We start from the raw sequence: 22907 nt of genomic DNA, 5'->3' as shown, positions 1-22907 counted from the left end.
CAGATGGAGGATTCCCCCAATAGGGTTAGGATTGTGACCCCCTCCCCTTGGGAGGAGGCACAAAGAGGGTGTACCCACCCTCAGGGCTAGTAGCCATTGGCTACTAACCCCCCCAGACCTAAACACGCCCTTAAATTTAGTATTTAAGGGCTACCCTGAACCCTAGAAAATTAGATTCCTGCAACTACAAGAAGAAGGACTGCCTAGCTGAAAACCCCTGCAGCGGAAGACCAGAAGACGACAACTGCCTTGGCTCCAGAAACTCACCGGCCTGTCTCCTGCCTTCCAAAGATCCTGCTCCAGCGACGCCTTCCAAAGGGGACCAGCGACCTCGACATCCTCTGAGGACTGCCCCTGCTTCGAAAAGACAAGAAACTCCCGAGGACAGCGGACCTGCTCCAAGAAAAGCTGCAACTTTGTTTCCAGCAGCTTTAAAGAACCCTGCAAGCTCCCCGCAAGAAGCGTGAGACTTGCAACACTGCACCCGGCGACCCCGACTCGGCTGGTGGCGATCCAACACCTCAGGAGGGGCCCCAGGACTACTCTGATACTGTGAGTACCAAAACCTGTCCCCCCCTGAGCCCCCACAGCGCCGCCTGCAGAGGGAATCCCGAGGCTTCCCCTGACCGCGACTCTTTGAACCTAAAGTCCCGACGCCTGGGAGAGACCCTGCACCCGCAGCCCCCAGGACCTGAAGGACCGGACTTTCACTGGAGAAGTGACCCCCAGGAGTCCCTCTCCCTTGCCCAAGTGGAGGTTTCCCCGAGGAATCCCCCCCTTGCCTGCCTGCAGCGCTGAAGAGATCCCGAGATCTCTCATAGACTAACATTGCGAACCCGACGCTTGTTTCTACACTGCACCCGGCCGCCCCCGCGCCGCTGAGGGTGAAATTTCTGTGTGGACTCGTGTCCCCCCCGGTGCCCTACAAAACCCCCCTGGTCTGCCCTCCGAAGACGCGGGTACTTACCTGCAAGCAGACCGGAACCGGGGCACCCCCTTCTCTCCATTCTAGCCTATGTGTTTTGGGCACCACTTTGAACTCTGCACCTGACCGGCCCGGAGCTGCTGGTGTGGTGACTTTGGGGTTGCTCTGAACCCCCAACGGTGGGCTACCTTGGACCAAGAACTGAACCCTGTAAGTGTCTTACTTACCTGGTAAAACTAATCAAAACTTACCTCCCCTAGGAACTGTGAAAATTGCACTAAGTGTCCACTTTTAAAACAGCTATTTGTCAATAACTTGAAAAGTATACATGCAATTTTGATGATTTGAAGTTCCTAAAGTACTTACCTACAATACCTTTCGAATGAGATATTATATGTAGAATTTGAACCTGTGGTTCTTAAAATAAACTAAGAAAAGATATTTTTCTATATAAAAACCTATTGGCTGGATTTGTCTCTGAGTGTGTGTACCTCATTTATTGTCTATGTGTATGTACAACAAATGCTTAACACTACTCCTTGGATAAGCCTACTGCTCGACCACACTACCACAAAATAGAGCATTAGTATTATCTATTTTTACCACTATTTTACCTCTAAGGGGAACCCTTGGACTCTGTGCATGCTATTCCTTACTTTGAAATAGCACATACAGAGCCAACTTCCTACATTGGTGGATCAGCGGTGGGGTACAAGACTTTGCATTTGCTGGACTACTCAGCCAATACCTGATCACACGACAAATTCCAAAATTGTCATTAGAAATTGATTTTTGCAATTTGAAAAGTTTTCTAAATTCTTAAAAGACCTGCTAGGGCCTTGTGTTAGATCCTGTTTAGCATTTCTTTTAGAGTTTAAAAGTTTGTAAAAGTTTGAACTAGATTCTAGAACCAGTTTTAGTTTCTTAAAAAGTATTCCAACTTTTAGAAGCATAATGTCTAGCACAGATGTGAATGTGGTGGAACTCGACACCACACCTTACCTCCATCTACAGATGAGAGAGCTAAGGTCACTCTGTAAACTAAAGAAAATAGCAATGGGCCCCAAACCTACCAAAGTACAGCTCCAGGAGCTTTTGGCAGAGTTTGAAAAGGCCAACCCCTCTGAGGATGGCAACTCAGAGGATGAAGATAGTGACTTGGAGGGAAATTCCCCCCCTCCAGTCCTACTTAGGGAGAGCAGGGCTTCTCAAGCCCTGACTCCACAAATAATAGTCAGAGATGCTGGTTCCCTCACAGGAGGGACCAACAACTCTGAAATCACTGAGGATAACTCCAGTGAAGAGGACATCCAGTTAGCCAGGATGGCCAAAAGATTGGCTTTGGAAAGACAGATCCTAGCCATAGAGAGGGAAAGACAAGAGATGGGCCTAGGACCCATCAATGGTGGCAGCAACATAAATAGGGTCAGAGATTCTCCTGACATGTTGAAAATCCCCAAAGGGATTGTAACTAAATATGAAGATGGTGATGACATCACCAAATGGTTCACAGCTTTTGAGAGGGCTTGTGTAACCAGAAAAGTGAACAGATCTCACTGGGGTGCTCTCCTTTGGGAAATGTTCACAGGAAAGTGTAGGGATAGACTCCTCACACTCTCTGGACAAGATGCAGAATCTTATGACCTCATGAAGGGTACCCTGATTGAGGGCTTTGGATTCTCCACTGAGGAGTACAGGATTAGGTTCAGGGGGGCTCAAAAATCCTCGAGCCAGACCTGGGTTGACTTTGTTGACTACTCAGTGAAAACACTAGATGGTTGGATTCAAGGCAGTGGTGTAAGTAATTATGATGGGCTGTACAATTTATTTGTGAAAGAACACCTGTTAAGTAATTGTTTCAATGATAAACTGCATCAGCATCTGGTAGACCTAGGACCAATTTCTCCCCAAGAATTGGGAAAGAAGGCGGACCATTGGGTCAAGACAAGGGTGTCCAAGACTTCAACAGGGGGTGACCAAAAGAAAGGGGTCACAAAGACTCCCCAGCAGAAGGGTGATGAGACAACCAAAACTAAAAATAGTAAAGAGTCTTCTACAGGCCCCCAAAAACCTGCACAGGAGGGTGGGCCCAGAGCCTCTTCACAAAACAATGGGTACAAGGGTAAAAACTTTGATCCCAAAAAGGCCTGGTGTCATAGCTGTAAACAGCATGGACACCAAACTGGAGACAAGGCCTGTCCCAAGAAAGGTTCCACTCCAAACTCCCATCCAGGTAACACTGGTATGGCTAGTCTCCAAGTGGGATCAACAGTGTGCCCAGAGCAAATCAGGGTCCACACTGAAGCTACTCTAGTTTCTGAGGGTGGGGTGGATTTAGCCACACTAGCTGTCTGGCCGCCTAACATGCAAAAATACAGACAGCAACTCTTAATTAATGGGACTAGAATAGAGGGCCTGAGGGATACAGGTGCCAGTGTCACCATGGTGACAGAGAAACTGGTTTCCCCTGGCCAATACCTGACTGGAAAAACTTACACAGTCACCAACGCTGACAATCAGAGAAAAGTACATCCCATGGCAATGGTTACTTTAGAATGGGGAGGGGTCAATGGCCTGAAACAGGTGGTGGTCTCCTCAAATATCCCAGTGGACTGTCTGCTTGGAAATGACCTGGAGTCCTCAGCATGGGCTGAGGTAGAGCTAAAAACCCATGCAGCCATGCTGGGTATCCCTGAACTGGTGTGTGTGAAAACAAGAGCACAATGCAAGGCACAGGGTGAAAAAGTAGAGCTGGAGTCTGGAAAAATGGCCCAGCCTACCAAGAGAACAGGAAAGTCAGTTGGGAAACCAACTGCAACACAGCAAAAGAAAGGGAACCTCTCTTCTCAGGAAGAAGTTCTGCCCTCTGAGGGAACTGAGCCTTTGGAACTTGAACCTTATCAGGTTGAGCTCTTAGGCCCAGGGGGACCCTCAAGGGAAGAGCTGTGTAAGGGACAAGAAACCTGTCCCTCTCTTGAAGGCCTTAGGCAGCAAGCTGCTGAAGAGTCCAAAGGCAAGAAAAATGGAACACATAGGGTCTATTGGGAAGATGGGCTCCTGTACACTGAGGCCAGAGACCCCAAACCTGGTACCACTAGGAGAGTGGTAGTGCCCCAGCTGTTCAGAGAGTTCATCCTAACATTGGCCCATGACATTCCCCTTGCTGGACATTTGGGACAAACCAAGACGTGGGAGAGGTTAGTCAACCACTTCTACTGGCCCAATATGTCCAACATGGTTAAGGAGTTTTGCCTCTCCTGCCCCACCTGTCAAGCCAGTGGTAAGACAGGTGGGCACCCAAAGGCCCCCCTCATTCCACTTCCAGTGGTGGGGGTGCCCTTTGAAAGAGTGGGTGTGGACATAGTTGGTCCACTGGAACCTCCCACAGCCTCAGGAAATATGTATATCCTGGTAGTAGTGGATCATGCTACCAGGTATCCTGAAGCTATTCCCCTTAGGTCGACTACTGCCCCTGCAGTAGCCAAGGCCCTCATTGGTATCTTTACCAGAGTGGGTTTCCCTAAGGAGGTGGTGTCTGACAGAGGTACCAACTTCATGTCAGCATACCTAAAGCACATGTGGAATGAGTGTGGAGTGACTTATAAATTCACTACACCTTACCATCCACAAACTAATGGCTTAGTTGAGAGATTCAACAAGACCTTAAAAGGCATGATCATGGGGCTCCCAGAAAAACTCAAAAGGAGATGGGATGTCCTCCTGCCATGTCTGCTTTTCGCTTACAGGGAGGTACCACAGAAGGGAGTAGGGTTCTCACCCTTTGAACTTCTGTTTGGTCATCCTGTAAGGGGACCACTTGCCCTTGTTAAAGAAGGCTGGGAGAGACCTCTCCATGAGCCTAAACAGGACATAGTGGACTATGTACTTGGCCTTCGCTCTAGAATGGCAGAGTACATGGAAAAGGCAACCAAAAACCTTGAGGCCAGCCAACAGCTCCAGAAGTTTTGGTATGACCAAAAGGCTGCACTGGTTGAGTTCCAACCAGGGCAGAAAGTCTGGGTTCTGGAGCCTGTGGCTCCCAGGGCACTCCAGGACAAATGGAGTGGCCCTTACCCAGTACTAGAGAGGAAGAGTCAGGTCACCTACTTGGTGGACCTGGGCACAAGCAGGAGCCCCAAAAGGGTGATCCATGTAAACCGCCTTAAGCTCTTCCACGACAGGGCTGATGTCAATCTGTTGATGGTAACAGATGAGGATCAGGAGGCAGAGAGTGAACCTCTCCCTGATCTTCTGTCATCAGACCCAAAAGATGGTACAGTAGATGGAGTGATCTACTCAGACACCCTCTCTGGCCAACAGCAAGCTGATTGTAGGAGAGTCCTACAACAGTTTCCTGAACTCTTCTCCTTAACCCCTGGTCAGACACACCTGTGTACCCATGATGTGGACACAGGAGACAGCATGCCTGTCAAGAACAAAATCTTTAGACAGTCTGACCATGTTAAGGAAAGCATCAAGGTGGAAGTCCACAAGATGCTGGAATTGGGAGTCATTGAGCGCTCTGACAGCCCCTGGGCTAGCCCAGTGGTCTTAGTCCCCAAACCTCACACCACAGATGGAAAGAAAGAGATGAGGTTTTGTGTGGACTACAGAGGGCTCAATTCTGTCACCAAGACAGATGCTCATCCAATTCCAAGAGCTGATGAGCTCATTGATAAATTAGGTGCTGCCAAATTCCTAAGTACCTTTGACTTGACAGCAGGGTACTGGCAAATAAAAATGGCACCTGGAGCAAAAGAAAAGACAGCATTCTCCACACCTGATGGGCATTATCAGTTTACTGTTATGCCCTTTGGTTTAAAGAATGCCCCTGCCACCTTCCAAAGGTTGGTGAATCAAGTCCTTGCTGGCTTGGAGTCCTTTAGCACAGCTTATCTTGATGATATTGCTGTCTTTAGCTCCACCTGGCAGGATCACCTGGTCCACCTGAGGAAGGTTTTGAAGGCTCTGCAATCTGCAGGCCTCTCTATCAAGGCATCCAAATGCCAGATAGGGCAGGGAACTGTGGTTTACTTGGGACACCTTGTAGGTGGAGGCCAAGTTCAGCCACTCCAACCCAAGATCCAGACTATTCTGGACTGGGTAGCTCCAAAAACCCAGACTCAAGTCAGGGCATTCCTTGGCTTGACTGGGTACTACAGGAGGTTTGTGAAGGGATATGGATCCATTGTGACAGCCCTCACTGAGCTCACCTCCAAGAAAATGCCCAAGAAAGTGAACTGGACTGTGGACTGCCAACAGGCCTTTGACACCCTGAAACAGGCAATGTGCTCAGCACCAGTTCTCAAAGCTCCAGATTATTCTAAGCAGTTCATTGTGCAGACTGATGCCTCTGAACATGGGATAGGGGCAGTGTTGTCCCAAACAAATGATGATGGCCTTGACCAGCCTGTTGCTTTCATTAGCAGGAGGTTACTCCCCAGGGAGCAGCGTTGGAGTGCCATTGAGAGGGAGGCCTTTGCTGTGGTTTGGTCCCTGAAGAAGCTGAGACCATACCTCTTTGGGACTCACTTCCTAGTTCAAACCGACCACAGACCTCTCAAATGGCTGATGCAAATGAAAGGTGAAAATCCTAAACTGTTGAGGTGGTCCATCTCCCTACAGGGAATGGACTTTATAGTGGAACACAGACCTGGGACTGCCCATGCCAATGCAGATGGCCTTTCCAGGTTCTTCCACTTAGAAAATGAAGACTCTCTTGGGAAAGGTTAGTCTCATCCTCTTTCGTTTGGGGGGGGGTTGTGTAAGGAAATGCCTCCTTGGCATGGTTGCCCCCTGACTTTTTGCCTTTGCTGATGCTATGTTTACAATTGAAAGTGTGCTGAGGCCTGCTAACCAGGCCCCAGCACCAGTGTTCTTTCCCTAACCTGTACTTTTGTATCCACAATTGGCAGACCCTGGCATCCAGATAAGTCCCTTGTAACTGGTACTTCTAGTACCAAGGGCCCTGATGCCAAGGAAGGTCTCTAAGGGCTGCAGCATGTCTTATGCCACCCTGGAGACCTCTCACTCAGCACAGACACACTGCTTACCAGCTTGTGTGTGCTAGTGAGGACAAAACGAGTAAGTCGACATGGCACTCCCCTCAGGGTGCCATGCCAGCCTCTCACTGCCTATGCAGTATAGGTAAGACACCCCTCTAGCAGGCCTTACAGCCCTAAGGCAGGGTGCACTATACCATAGGTGAGGGTACCAGTGCATGAGCATGGTACCCCTACAGTGTCTAAACAAAACCTTAGACATTGTAAGTGCAGGGTAGCCATAAGAGTATATGGTCTGGGAGTCTGTCAAACACGAACTCCACAGCACCATAATGGCTACACTGAAAACTGGGAAGTTTGGTATCAAACTTCTCAGCACAATAAATGCACACTGATGCCAGTGTACATTTTATTGTAAAATACACCACAGAGGGCACCTTAGAGGTGCCCCCTGAAACTTAACCGACTATCTGTGTAGGCTGACTAGTTTTAGCAGCCTGCCACAAACCGAGACATGTTGCTGGCCCCATGGGGAGAGTGCCTTTGTCACTCTGAGGCCAGTAACAAAGCCTGCACTGGGTGGAGATGCTAACACCTCTCCCAGGCAGGAATTGTCACACCTGGCGGTGAGCCTCAAAGGCTCACCTCCTTTGTGCCAACCCAGCAGGACACTCCAGCTAGTGGAGTTGCCCGCCCCCTCCGGCCAGGCCCCACTTTTGGCGGCAAGGCCGGAGAAAATAATGAGAATAACAAGGAGGAGTCACTGGCCAGTCAGGACAGCCCCTAAGGTGTCCTGAGCTGAGGTGACTCTAACTTTTAGAAATCCTCCATCTTGCAGATGGAGGATTCCCCCAATAGGGTTAGGATTGTGACCCCCTCCCCTTGGGAGGAGGCACAAAGAGGGTGTACCCACCCTCAGGGCTAGTAGCCATTGGCTACTAACCCCCCCAGACCTAAACACGCCCTTAAATTTAGTATTTAAGGGCTACCCTGAACCCTAGAAAATTAGATTCCTGCAACTACAAGAAGAAGGACTGCCTAGCTGAAAACCCCTGCAGCGGAAGACCAGAAGACGACAACTGCCTTGGCTCCAGAAACTCACCGGCCTGTCTCCTGCCTTCCAAAGATCCTGCTCCAGCGACGCCTTCCAAAGGGGACCAGCGACCTCGACATCCTCTGAGGACTGCCCCTGCTTCGAAAAGACAAGAAACTCCCGAGGACAGCGGACCTGCTCCAAGAAAAGCTGCAACTTTGTTTCCAGCAGCTTTAAAGAACCCTGCAAGCTCCCCGCAAGAAGCGTGAGACTTGCAACACTGCACCCGGCGACCCCGACTCGGCTGGTGGCGATCCAACACCTCAGGAGGGGCCCCAGGACTACTCTGATACTGTGAGTACCAAAACCTGTCCCCCCCTGAGCCCCCACAGCGCCGCCTGCAGAGGGAATCCCGAGGCTTCCCCTGACCGCGACTCTTTGAACCTAAAGTCCCGACGCCTGGGAGAGACCCTGCACCCGCAGCCCCCAGGACCTGAAGGACCGGACTTTCACTGGAGAAGTGACCCCCAGGAGTCCCTCTCCCTTGCCCAAGTGGAGGTTTCCCCGAGGAATCCCCCCCTTGCCTGCCTGCAGCGCTGAAGAGATCCCGAGATCTCTCATAGACTAACATTGCGAACCCGACGCTTGTTTCTACACTGCACCCGGCCGCCCCCGCGCCGCTGAGGGTGAAATTTCTGTGTGGACTCGTGTCCCCCCCGGTGCCCTACAAAACCCCCCTGGTCTGCCCTCCGAAGACGCGGGTACTTACCTGCAAGCAGACCGGAACCGGGGCACCCCCTTCTCTCCATTCTAGCCTATGTGTTTTGGGCACCACTTTGAACTCTGCACCTGACCGGCCCGGAGCTGCTGGTGTGGTGACTTTGGGGTTGCTCTGAACCCCCAACGGTGGGCTACCTTGGACCAAGAACTGAACCCTGTAAGTGTCTTACTTACCTGGTAAAACTAATCAAAACTTACCTCCCCTAGGAACTGTGAAAATTGCACTAAGTGTCCACTTTTAAAACAGCTATTTGTCAATAACTTGAAAAGTATACATGCAATTTTGATGATTTGAAGTTCCTAAAGTACTTACCTACAATACCTTTCGAATGAGATATTATATGTAGAATTTGAACCTGTGGTTCTTAAAATAAACTAAGAAAAGATATTTTTCTATATAAAAACCTATTGGCTGGATTTGTCTCTGAGTGTGTGTACCTCATTTATTGTCTATGTGTATGTACAACAAATGCTTAACACTACTCCTTGGATAAGCCTACTGCTCGACCACACTACCACAAAATAGAGCATTAGTATTATCTATTTTTACCACTATTTTACCTCTAAGGGGAACCCTTGGACTCTGTGCATGCTATTCCTTACTTTGAAATAGCACATACAGAGCCAACTTCCTACACCAATGCTCTATTTTGTGGTAGTGTGGTCGAGCAGTAGGCTTATCAAAGGAGTAGTGTTAAGCATTTGTTGTACACATACAGGCAATAAATGAGGAACACACATTCAGACAATTCCAGGCCAATAGGTCTTTGTATAGAAAAATATATTTTCTTAGTTTATTGTAAGAACCACAGGTTCAAATTTTACATGTAATACTTTAAATGAAAGGTATTGCAGGTAGGTACTTTAGGAACTTTGAATAATCAAAATAGCATACACAGTTGTCAAATAAATCACATATAGCTATTTTAAAACTAGACACAGTGCAATTTTCAACAGTTCCTGGCGGGAGTAAGAGTTAGTTTGTTTTTGCAGGTAAGTAAACCACCTACGGGGTTCAAGTTTGGGTCCAAGGTAGCCCACCGTTGGGGGTTCGGAGCAACCCCAAAGTTACCACACCAGCAGCTCAGGGCCGGTCAGGTGCAGAGGTCAAAGTGGTTCCCAAAACGCATAGGCTTCAATGGAGAAGGGGGTGCCCCGGTTCCAGTCTGCCAGCAGATAAGTACCCGCGTCCTCGGAGGACAGACCAGGGGGTTTTTGTAGGGCACTGGGGGGGATACAAGTCAGCAAAGAAAGTACACCCTCAGCGGCACGGGGGCGGCCGGGTGCAGTGTGCAAACAAGCGTTGGGTTTGTAGTTGAAATCAATGGGAGACAAAGGGGTCTCTTCAGCGATGCAGGCAAGGGGGGGCTCCTGGGGGTAGCCACCACCCGGGCAAGGGAGAGGGCCTCCTGGGGGTCACTCCTGCACTGGAGTTCGGATCCTTCAGGTCCTGGGGGCTGCGGGTGCAGAGTCTTTTCCAGGCGTCTGGATCTGAGGAGCAGGCAGTCGCGGTCAGGGGGAGCCTTGGGATTCCCTCTGCAGGGGTCGCTGTGGGGGTTCAGGGGGGGCAACTCTGGCTACTCACCGGGGAGTCCTCCCTGAAGTGTTTGTTCTCCACAAGTCGAGCCGGGGGCGTCGGGTGTAGAGTAGCAAGTCTCACGCTTCCGGCGGGAAACGCAGGTTGTTTTAAAGTTGCTCCTTTGTAACAAAGTTGCAGTCTTGGATGAACAGGGCCGCTGTCCTCTGGAGTTCTTGGTCCTTCTAGAGCAGGGCAGTCCTCTGAGGATTCAGAGGTCGCTGGTCCCTGGGGAAAGCGTCGCTGGGGCAGTGTCTTTTGAAGGGGGTGGAGACAGGCTGGTAGAGCTGGGGCCAAAGCAGTTGGTATCTCCGTCTTCTCTGCAGGGTTTTTCAGCTTAGCAGTCCTCTTCTTCTTAGGTTACAGGAATCTGAGTTCCTAGGTTCTGGGGAGCCCCTAAATACAGAATTTAGGGGTGTGTTTAGGTCTGGGAGGGCAGTAGCCAATGGCTACTAGCCCTGAGGGTGGCTACACCCTCTTTGTGCCTCCTCCCAAGGGGAGGGGGCCACATTCCCATCCCTATTGGGGGAATCCTCCATCTGCAAGATGGAGGATTTCTAAAAGTCAGTCACCTCAGCTCAGGTTGCCTTAGGGGCTGTCCTGACTGGCCAGTGACTCCTCCTTGTTTTTCTCATTATCTCATCTGGCCTTGCCGCCAAAAGTGGGGCCGTGGCCGGAGGGGGCGGGCAACTCCACTAGCTGGAATACCCTGGGGTGCTGTAACAAAGGGGGTGAGCCAGGTGTTACAGTTCCTGCAAGGGGGAGGTGATAAGCATCTCCACCCAGTACAGGCTTTGTTACTAGCCACAGAGTGACAAAGGCACTCTCCCCATGTGGCCAGCAACATGTCTTGAGTGTGGCAGGCTGCTAAAACCAGTCAGCCTACACGGGTAGTTGGTTAAGGTTTCAGGGGGCACCTCTAAGGTGCCCTCTGGGGTGTATGTTAGAATAAAATATACACTGGCATCAGTGTGCATTTATTGTGCTGAGAAGTTTGATACCAAACTTCCAAGTTTTCAATGTAGCCATTATGGTGCTGTGGAGTTCGTGCATGACAGACTCCCAGACCATATACTCTTATGGCTACCCTGCACTTACAATGTCTAAGGTTTTGCTTAGACACTGTAGGGGCACAGTGCTCATGCACTTGTGCCCTCACCTATGGTATAGTGCACCCTGCCTTAGGGCTGTAAGGCCTGCTAGAGGGGTGACTTATCTATACTGCATAGGCAGTGTGAGGTTGGCATGGCACCCTGAGGGGGGTGCCATGTCGACTTACTCGTTTTGTCCTCACCAGCACACACAAGCTGGCAAGCAGTGTGTCTGTGCTGAGTGAGGGGTCCCCAGGGTGGCATAAGACATGCTGCAGCCCTTAGAGACCTTCCCTGGCATCAGAACCCTTGGTACCAGGGGTACCAGTTACAAGGGACTTACCTGGATGCCAGGGTGTGCCAATTGTGAAAACAAAAGTACAGGTTAGGGAAAGAACACTGGTGCTGGGGCCTGGTTAGCAGGCCTCAGCACACTTTCAAATCAAAACTTAGCATCAGCAAAGGCAAAAAGTCAGGGGGTAACCATGCCAAGGAGGCATTTCCTTACAAAGGTTCTAGCAACCAAATTAGAAGGGAGAGAGCATAATCATTGGGGTCCTGGTTAGCAGGATCCCAGTGAACACAGCCAAATGCACAAACAGGCAGAAAAAGGGGTAATCCTGCAAGAAAGATGGTACTTTCTTACAGGAGGGAACTGCGCAAGATCTGCAGTGGTAGCTATTGAATCACGATTGTGTCAGATGCAGATCCCTCTCCCTTCCCCACACGGAACTGACAGTAGTGACAGATGTCACTCCTGGGCTGGTGCGGCCGTGTGGGAGAGGCAGAGATCAGAGGCATTTGGTCTCCGGTGGAGTCTTGACTCCACATTAACCTGTTGAAACTCTGGGCAATCGGGCTAGCATTAGAAGCATGTCTTCCTTCTCTCAAAGGGAAGGTAGTGCAGATGTTCCTGCACAACACCACTGCCATGTGGTACTGCAACAAGCAGGGTGGGGTAGGGTCGTGGACCCTTTGTCAGGAGGCTCTGTGCCTCTGACTATGGCTGGAACAGAGAAAATCCCTTGTGGTTCAACGTCTGGTAGGCTATATGAATCCAAGAGCAGACAAACACAGCCAACAATGCTTAATCAATCCCGAATGGTGTCTGCATCGGGAGTTGGTGCAAAGTCTCTTTCAGCAGTGGGAAGAGCCTTGGTTAGATCTGTTCGCCTCTGCAGTGAACTTGCAATGTCAGCATATTGCATGATTGAGTTTCCAAGGTGGCAATTGCTCAACAATGCTTTTCACCCTGAGTGGAACTCAGGCCTCCTGTACGCCTTTCCCGCCCATACCGCTTCTGCCCAGAGTTCTTAAGTAGATCATGATCAACCAGGCCCAAGAAACCCTTGTGGCTCTGGACTGGGCACGAAGAGTCTGGTAACAAGAGCTATTGAGCATGGCCATCAATTCTCCGATCAGACTGCCCCTTCGGGAGGATCTTCTGTTGCAGCAGCAGGGGAGGGTTCTCTACCTGAACCTATCTAGTCTCCTCCTCCTTGCTTGTTAATTGAGCAGCTGCAGGTGACAGCTTTTGACCTTCCTTCCAAAATCTGTAACATTATCTTGGCAGTCAGGCGTTCATCCAACAAAACGATATATGCCTGTCTTTTGAAGAAATTTGTGGCATTGTGCACAGACAAGTCAGTTGAACCCCTTTCTGCCCCTCTCTCTGAGGTTCTGTTTACCCTTTCTCTGGCCCAGCAGGGCTCTGCTGTGGGCATTCTCAAAGGTTATTTATCTTCTGTCTTTGAGGTTGCTTGATCAACCTTCTTTAAGTCTCCTATTGGTTCTAGGTTCCTTAAAGGCCATACTCATGTTTCCTCCATCCCCATTCATTATGCTCCAGTGGGATTTGATTTTTAGTTCTGACATGCCTGATGTGCACTCCTTTTGAGTCTCTTCTTAGTTGTCCTCTCAGGTTTCTCACTTAAAACTAGCCTGCCTGGTGGCTATTACATCTGCCCACTGGGTGAATGAGCTGCAGGCATTGTCATCTAAGCCGCCCTACCTTTCCATCTATCTTGACTGAGTGGTGCTTCACACTAGGGCATCCTTTTCTGCCAAAAGTGGGAATGCCCTTTCATGTAGGCCAATCCATTATCTTGCCTACTTTTTATGCACCCCCACTTCCTTCTAAGGAAGAGGAAAGACTCAAAAAGAGCATTGGCAATGTACCTTGGCCATACAAAAGAGCGGGTGGATGATCAAGTCTTTGTTGATTATGTGGGTGCGAAGAAAGGTCAAGCAGTGCAGAAGCGGACCATCTCCCAATGGGTTATACTCTGTATTAAAATCTACTGCGCACTGGCGAAGAAGCAACCACCTGAAGATTTGCATGCTCATTCTACTAGAGCAACAGCGGTGACAACTGTTAGCTTGCTAAGTTCCAGTCCGTGATATCTGTCGGGCAGCGACGTGGGCATACCTGTAGATGTTCACCAAACACTGCTACCTGGGCATTCAGGTCTGTAGGGGCAGGTACTTTGCCTGTTCGGTCTTGCAGGACTTTCTATTTTGATCTTGTTTTGTAGACCCACCTCCAGGGATGTTATTGCTTGGGTATCTATTCACAAGGTAAGTTATCTGCATGCAACTAGAAGTCTCTATCAGTTGAACAAGTTACTTACCTTCGGTAACGCCTTATATGGTAGAGACATATGACCCACCCATCCTTCCCTCTCTGCGAACTGATTTCTAGGGACAGGTTCTCCCTTTCATGGTCAGTATTCAGTGGTCAGTGTTCTTCATGGCTCTGCGCTTCTGGCATGGAAAGTAGTGAAAAACTGATGTCCGTGTGCCAGGGTGGCACCTTTATAGGACCTGCAATGTCATAACTCGCGCATATGGCACCGATGATGGACGTTGAGCCAATCAACGCCGCCTAATGGCTCACAGGGGCACTGCTTGACAAAAATCTGTTTCCAGGCTGACTCCTGGGGGAAAATTCACAAGGTAAGGAATCTGCAACTAGAATGTCTCTACCAGATAACGTGTTACCGAAGGTAAGTAACATATTCATCTAAAGAAATTGGAAAATGAAACTGGTGGTCCCTTACACAGTGGTTTAGTGGCTGTGATTCATGCCTACTCATCGCAAGACATAAAACTATCAGTTCTGCATCTCTCTGAAGTCCACAGCAAGAAAGCAGACACTTCTGAGGAAAACCTAAATGTAGTCTTTTTTTTCTTCAGTTTATTTCCTGTAACTTTATTTTTTTCTTTATTGTATTTGGAAAAGCGCGTGTGTGTGTGTGTGTGTGTTCGATGGCATGTGTAGCTGCAGATACACATACTATGCGTGATTCTGCTATCTAGTGTTGGGCTCGGAGTGTTACAAGTTGTTTTTCTTCGAAGAAGTCTTTTCGGAGTCAAGGGATCGAGTGACTCCCCCTCTCGGTCATACTGCGCATGGGCATCGACTCATTGTTAGATTGTTTTCTTTCCGCTGTCGGGTTCGGACGTGTTTCCTCTCGCTACGAGATTTTGAATAGGAAACTTCAGAAAACTCACTTATTCATAGGTATTGTTTCGATCGCGTTTCCATCTAGCCTCGAACCGATAGTACAGTTAAAATCTAAATTTTCGCCCTTGTAGGCGCGTGAGCCCGACTTGGGCCTGTTCTGACCTACCGCTTGGAAGCCTGATGGATCCGGCTCCATTTTGATTTTTCACTCGGTGCCATGCTAAATTTCCCTACACAGACCAACACCTGGTTTGTAATCTGTGTTTTTCTCGCGATCACAAAGAAGATTATTGTGAGGCCTGTCGATCGTTTCGCTCCAACAAGACCCTGCGTGATCGGAGAGCCAGAAGATTAGAGAGGGTGTTGAAAAGTACAGAACATCTCGACGTCATGGAGGAAGAACAGGCGCAGACAGCGGTCTCCATCTGAGACACCGACTCCGAACAAGATTTGGAAGAAGATAGGCCTATCACTGCTACACAGCACGTGAGTATATCTGCCCCTACGCCCACTTATAAAAAAAAAAAAAAATCAAAGGCCTTGGGTACACCGCTGCCAGAGGGCCATGGTTTGACCCGAGACAGCCCAGGATTCACATCCACAAAGAGACTGGCAGAATAGTTAGTGCTCCTCCTCTGCAAACCAAAAGGAATCTGGCTTTTCAAGGACAATTAGACACGGCTCAACCACCAGTAAAAATGTATAAACAGGAGAAGCCAGCACCTGGCCCTACTTCTCATCCTCATTGACCACAGCTTTCCTTTTCACCTCCACCCACTAGCCCACCACCGTTGCCTTCACCAACGCATTCACAGTATTCACATGGGGATACAGTGGATCCTTGGGATCTACACGACCCAGATCCTAGTCCTGATAATGACCCTGATTTATAACCATCAAAGCCTTCTCCACCAAAGGACACTACTGCATACATGCAGGTTGTTTCCAGGGCAGCTGCTTACCATGGGATGCTTATGCACACTCAACCCCTAGAGGAGGATTTCCTGTTTAACACTCTATCCTCCACCCACTCTAGACATCAGTGCCTTCCTATGTTACCTGGAATGGTTAAACATGCAGACCAAATTTTTAGTGAGCCAGTCACGGCTAGAGTAATCCCTCCCCGTATGGACAAAAAATACAAACCTGCTCCTACAGACCCCGATTATGTCATACACCAAGTTCCTCCAGACTCAATGGTAGTGAGTGTGGCTAGAAAGAGGGCTAATAGCCAATTCTCAGGGGATGCTCCTCCCCTTGATAAGGAGAGTAGGAAAATTGATGCGTCTGGCAAGAGAGTGGCCACACAGGCAGCCAACCAATGGCGAATTGCAAATTTGCAAGCCTTGCTAGCCAGATACGATAGAGCCCACTGGGACGAGATGCAAGAACTCCTACAGCACCTCCCAAAGGATCATCAGAAAAGGGCACAGCAGATTGTAGAGGCGGGTACAATAATCAGATAAGGTCTGCCCTTGATTCTGCAGATACAGCAGCCAGAAGTGTCAATACTGCCATTACTATAAGAAGGCATGCATGGCTACGTTCTTCTGGTTTTAAACCAGAAATCCAGCAGGCAGTACTTAACATTCCTTTTGATAAAAAGCATTTGTTAGGCCCAGAGGTTGATACGATTATAGAAAAACGGAGGAAAGACTCAGATACTGCCAAAGCAATGGGAGAATTATGCACAAAACTGTATAGACTCTCCTTTCGCAGGCAACAATTTAGAGGAGGATTCAAGCCACAATCCTCTGAGGCTTCTACCTGCCAGACACAGCAAGGACAACAGCAGCAACAATACCAGAGAGGGGGATTTAGAGGGTCTTACAGAGCTCAATGTTTTAGAAACAGAGGCAAGCCCCAAACCTCAAAACAAGCCACTACACCATCTAAACAGTGACTTATTTACCATCCCTCAACCTCACACATCTCCTGTGGGGAGAAGACTACAGCAATTCCACTCTCATTGGCAAAACATCACCACAGACCATTGGGTGTTGTCAATTATCAGCTATGACTATTGCCTAGAATTGATTTCTACCCCTCCAAACATTCCTCCACGTTACCACAGACTGTCCCCAGAACACCATTTTCTATTACAACAAGAGGTACAATCGCTACTACTAAAACAAGCATTTGAATTGGTCCCACATTCTCAACAAGGAACAGGAGTATACTCACTATACTTCCTTATTCCCAAAATGGACGGCACTCTCAGGCACATCCTAGACCTCAGATCCCTAAATCTGTACATCCTGTCAGAACACTTTCACATGGTAACTCTGCAGGACGTCATTCCACTACTACAAAAACAAGATTACATGACTGCTTTAGACCGCAAGATGCGTATTTCCATACACCCATCCATCCAGCTTACAGAAAATACCTCAGGTTTGTCGTAGCAGGAAAATATTATCAGTTCAAAGTACTACCATTCGGCATAACAACAGCTCCAAGAGTATTCACAAAGTGCCTAGCAGTAGCAGCAGCCTACCTAAGAAGACAACACATACATGTCTTTCCATATCTAGACGAATGGTTGATAAAATCAAGCAATTTTATACAATGCCAACAACACACTCAATACGTAATCGAGACCCTACATACACTAGGGTTTACTCTCAACTACCAAAAATCTCATCTTCAACCAGCACAGGTACAACCTTACCTAGGTGCCATTTTAAACACGCAAAAAGCCCTAGCATAACCAAATACAAAAAGGATACAAGGTTTCCAAAATCTCATACCACAGATACAGCCAAATCAACAATACACTGTGAGATTTATTATGAGAACTCTAGGAATGATGGCATCTTGTATAGCAATACTACAGCATGCAAGACTCAATATGAGGCCACTACAACAATGCCTCTCACAACAATGGTCTCGGGCACAGGGTCAACTGCAACATCTAGTGTTGTTGGACTGCCAAACGCACACATCCCTTCAATGGTGGAATCTCAGCAATTTAATGAAGGGGCGGTCATTTCAAAACCATGTGCCTCAGACCACAATAACAGATGCATCAGTAATAGGTTGGGGAGCTCATCTCAACAACCTTACCATTCGAGGGGAATGGGATTTGAAACAGACATTTTCACATGAACCATTTAGAATTATTAGCTGTGTTCCTTGCCCTAAAAACCTTTCAACCCCTTCTCAACCACAAGATTGTTCTGATAAAAACAATATGACGCCCATGTGTTACCTGAAAAAACAAGGAGGGACACATTTGTCTCAACTCTCCGCTTTAGCCCAGGCAATATGGAAAATGGGTAATTCACAATCACATTAATCTATTAGCAGAATACATTCCAGGAATACACAATCAGCTGGCGGATCTCCTAAGCAGGACCATCCAATACCCACAAATGGGAGATTCACTTTCAGGTACTTCAAAAGTACTTTCACAAGTGGGGAACATCAGAAGTAGACTTATTTTCAACAAGCAAAAATGCAAAATGCCAAAACTTCGCATCCAGACACCCACATCCCCTATCCAAGGGCAATGCTCTGTGGATCAATTGGTCAGGGATATTTGCTTACGCTTTTCCCCCCTCTCCCACTACTTCCCTCTCTGGTCAACAAACTACATCAGAAATCTCTCACTATGATACTCCTAGCCCCAACGTGGGCACAACAACATTGGTACACCACACTCCTAGACCTGTTGGTAGTACCTCATTCCAAACTTCCAAACAGACCGGATTTGTTAACACAAAACAAAGGTCAAATCTGGCATCCAAACCCCAGTGCTCTCAACTTAGCAATTTGGCTCCTGAAGTCATAGAATTTGGATACCTAAAACTTCCACTAGAATGTATGGAGGTGCTCAAGCAGGCACGTACACCTACCACTAGACAATGTTATTCTAACAGGTGGAAAAGATGTGTTTACTACTGTCAATCTAAAAATACTGATCCACTTACAGCATCAATACAAGATATTGTATGCTGTAAGGAAATGCCTCCTTGGCATGGTTACCCCCTGACTTTTTGCCTTTGCTGATGCTATGTTTTGAATTGAAAGTGTGCTGAGGCCTGCTAACCAGGCCCCAGCACCAGTGTTCTTTCCCTAACCTGTACTTTTGATTCCACAATTGGCACACCCTGGCATCCAGATAAGTCCCTTGTAACTGGTACCTCTGGTACCAAGGGCCCTGATGCCAGGGAAGGTCTCTAAGGGCTGCAGCATGTCTTATGCCACCCTGGAGACCCCTCACTCAGCACAGACACACTGCTTACCAGCTTGTGTGTGCTAGTGAGAACAAAATGAGTAAGTCGACATGGCACTCCCCTCAGGGTGCCATGCCAGCCTCACTGCCCATGCAGTATAGGTAAGACACCCCTCTAGCAGGCCTTACAGCCCTAAGGCAGGGTGCACTATACCATAGGTGAGGGTACCAGTGCATGAGCACTGTGCCCTTACAGTGTCTAAGCAAAACCTTAGGCATTGTAAGTGCAGGGTAGCCATAAGAGTATATGGTCTGGGAGTCTGTCAAACACGAACTCCACAGCACCATAATGGCTACACTGAAAACTGGGAAGTTTGGTATCAAACTTCTCAGCACAATAAATGCACACTGATGCCAGTGTACATTTTATTGTACAATACACCCCAGAGGGCACCTTAGAGGTGCCCCCTGAAACCTAACCGACTATCTGTGTAGGCTGACTGGTTCCAGCAGCCTGCCACACTAGAGACATGTTGCTGGCCCCATGGGGAGAGTGCCTTTGTCACTCTGAGGCCAGTAACAAAGCCTGCACTGGGTGGAGATGCTAACACCTCCCCCAGGCAGGAGCTGTAACACCTGGCGGTGAGCCTCAAAGGCTCACCCCTTTGTCACAGCACCGCAGGACACTCCAGCTTAGTGGAGTTGCCCGCCCCCTCCGGCCGCGGCCCCCACTTTTGGCGGCAAGGCTGGAGGAAACAAAGAAAACAACAAGGAGTCGTCACTGGCCAGTCAGTACAGCCCCTAAGGTGTCCTGAGCTGAGGTGACTCTAACTTTTAGAAATCCTCCATCTTGCAGATGGAGTATTCCCCCAATAGGATTAGGGATGTGACCCCCTCCCCTTGGGAGGAGGCACAAAGAGGGTGTACTCACCCTCAGGGCTAGTAGCCATTGGCTACTAACCCCCCAGACCTAAACACGCCCTTAAATTTAGTATTTAAGGGCTTCCCTGAACCTAAAGATTTAGATTCCTGCAACTACAAGAAGAAGGACTGCTAAGCTGAAAAACCCCTGCAGAGGAAGAACAGAAGACACCAACTGCCTTGGCCCCAGACTTACCGGCCTGTCTCCTGCCTTCCAAAGAAACCTGCTCCAGCGACGCTTTCCAAAGGGACGAGCGACCTCTGAATCCTCCGAGGACTGCCCTGCTTCGAAAAAGACAAGAAACTCCAGAGGACAGCGGCACTGCTCCAAAAGAACTGCAACTTTGTTACAAGGAGCAGATTTAAAGACCCCTGCAACTCCCCGCAAGAAGCGTGAGACTTGCAACACTGCACCCGGCGACCCCGACTCGACTGGTGGAGAACAACCAACTCAGGGAGGACCCTCCGGCGACTCTACGACTGTGAGTAACCAAAGTTGTCCCCCCCCTGAGCCCCCACAGCGACGCCTGCAGAGTGAATCCCCAGGCTCCCCCTGACCGCGACTGTCTGAACTCCCATTTCCCGACGGCTGGAAAAGACCCTGCACCCGCAGCCCCCAGCACCTAAAGGAACGGAACTTCTGTGCAGGAGTGACCCCCAGGAGGCCCTCTCCCTTGCCCAGGTGGTGGCTACCCCCAGGAGCCCCCCCCCTTGCCTGCCTGCATCGCTGAAGAGACCCCTTGGTCTCCCATTGACTCCTATTGGAAACCCGACGCGTGTTTGCACACTGCACCCGGCCGCCCCCGCGCTGCTGAGGGTGTACTTTCTGTGCTGACTTGTGTCCCCCCGGTGCCCTACAAAACCCCCCTGGTCTGCCCTCCGAAGACGCGGGTACTTACCTGTTGGCAGACTGGAACCGGGGCACCCCCTTCTCTCCATTATAGCCTATGTGTTTTGGGCACCTCTTTGACCTTTGCACCTGACCGGCCCTGAGCTGCTGGTGTGATAACTTTGGGGTTGCTCTGAACCCCCAACGGTGGGCTACCTTGGACCAAAAACTGAAACCTGTAAGTGACTTACTTACCTGTGAAATCTAACAATACTTTACCTCCCCCAGGAACTGTGAAAATTGCACTGTCCACTTTTAAAACAGCTTATTGTGTTTTATGTAAAAAGTATACATGCTAAAGTAATGATTCAAAGTTCCTAGAGTACTTACCTGCAATACCTTTCAAATGAGATATTACATGTAAAATTTGAACCTGTGGTTCTTAAAATAAACTAAGAAAATATATTTTTCTATAACAAAACCTATTGGCTGGATTTGTCTCTGAGTGTGTGTACCTCATTTATTGTCTATGTGTATGTACAACAAATGCTTAACACTACTCCTTGGATAAGCCTACTGCTCGACCACACTACCACAAAATAGAGCATTAGTATTATCTCTTTTTACCACTATTTTACCTCTAAGGGGAACCCTTGGACTCTGTGCATGCTATTCCTTACTTTGAAATAGCACATACAGAGCCAACTTCCTACATATGCATCTACTTCATTTGCAGAAATCAAATCTAGCTTTCTCATCCATTAAAATTCATCTTACTGCAATATCTGCATACTTGCAGACTATTCAACACACCTCTCTATTCAGAGTCCCAGTTATAAAAGCCTTCATGGAAGGATTAAAACGTATTATTCCATCTAGAACACCACCTGTTCCTACTTGGAATCTAAATATCGTACCCACCAGACTCATGGGCCCACCTTTTGAACCCATGTATTCTTGTGAGATTCAATTTTTGAAATGGAAGGTTGCCTTCCTAGAAGCTATTACTTCATTGCGAAGAGTTAGTGAAATACAAGCATTCACTCTTGAAGAACCGTTTTTCCAAGTGCACAAACATAAACTTGTACTTAGGACAAATCCCAAATTTCTACCAAAAGTAGAATCACCTTTCCACATAAACCAAACAGTGGAATTGCCAGTCTTCTTTCCACTGCCAGACTCAGTTGCAGAAAGAGCCCTTCATACTCTTGACCTCAAAAGAGCTCTAATGTACTATGTAGATAGAACTAAAGATTTTAGGGAAACAAATCTTTTCATTGCTTTTCAGCAACCACATAAAGGCAATCCTATCTCTAAACCAGGATTAGCAAGATGGATTGTTAAATGCATACAAACATGTTAAATTAAGGCAAAAAGACAACTTTGATCACACCTAGAGCACATTCTACTAGAAAGAAAGGTGCGTCTATGGCATTCTTAGGAAATATACCAATGGCAGACATATGTAAAGCTGCCACATGGTCTACTCCTCATACATTTACAAAACATTAGTGTAGATGTATTTTCAAAGCAACAGGCCAGTGTTGGCCAAGGTGTCTTAAGAACATTATTTCAAACAACTTCAACTCCTACAGGCTAGCCACTGCAACTTTTTGGGAGGATTAACTGCTTTGTAGTCTATGCATAGCATGTGTATCTGCAGTTACACATACAATCGAACGGAAAAAGTCACTTACCCAGTGTACATCTGTTCTTGGCATGCAGTGCTGCAGATTCACATGCACCCTCCTCCCCAGAAGCCTGTAGTCATTGTAAGTTTTAGTATTTGTATATATGTAGATACATTTACATGGAAATCTATTTTTTTACTTACTGCTTTTATACAACATTTATGTTCTTACCCTCGATCACTCCTTCCTACACAATTTGCGGGAAAAACAACTTGTAACACTCCGATCCCAACACTAGATGGCGGAATCATGCATAGCATGTGAATCTGCAGCACTACATGCCACAAACAGATGTGCACTGGATAAGTGACATTTTCCATATATATTCGATGGCATATGTAGCTGCAGATACACATGCTGTGCATATATCACCATCTATTGTTGGGCTTGGAGTGTTGCAAGCTGTTTTCCTTCGA

At 48.2% G+C, this 22907-nt stretch overlaps 1 protein-coding gene across 3 annotated transcripts in view; it reads left to right on the top strand.

The window, feature by feature from the left end:
- The window catches only part of TAF7L (TATA-box binding protein associated factor 7 like), a 238510-nt gene that overhangs the window by 174588 nt on the left and 41015 nt on the right, over window positions 1–22907 (top strand). The window lies entirely within an intron of this gene.

Source organism: Pleurodeles waltl, chromosome 2_1 (genome assembly GCF_031143425.1).
Source record: "Pleurodeles waltl isolate 20211129_DDA chromosome 2_1, aPleWal1.hap1.20221129, whole genome shotgun sequence".
In the NCBI taxonomy this organism is placed as follows: Eukaryota; Metazoa; Chordata; class Amphibia; order Caudata; family Salamandridae; genus Pleurodeles; species Pleurodeles waltl.
The sequence above is the reverse complement of the archived record's forward strand: the minus strand, read 5'-3'. Positions and strand labels throughout refer to the sequence as shown.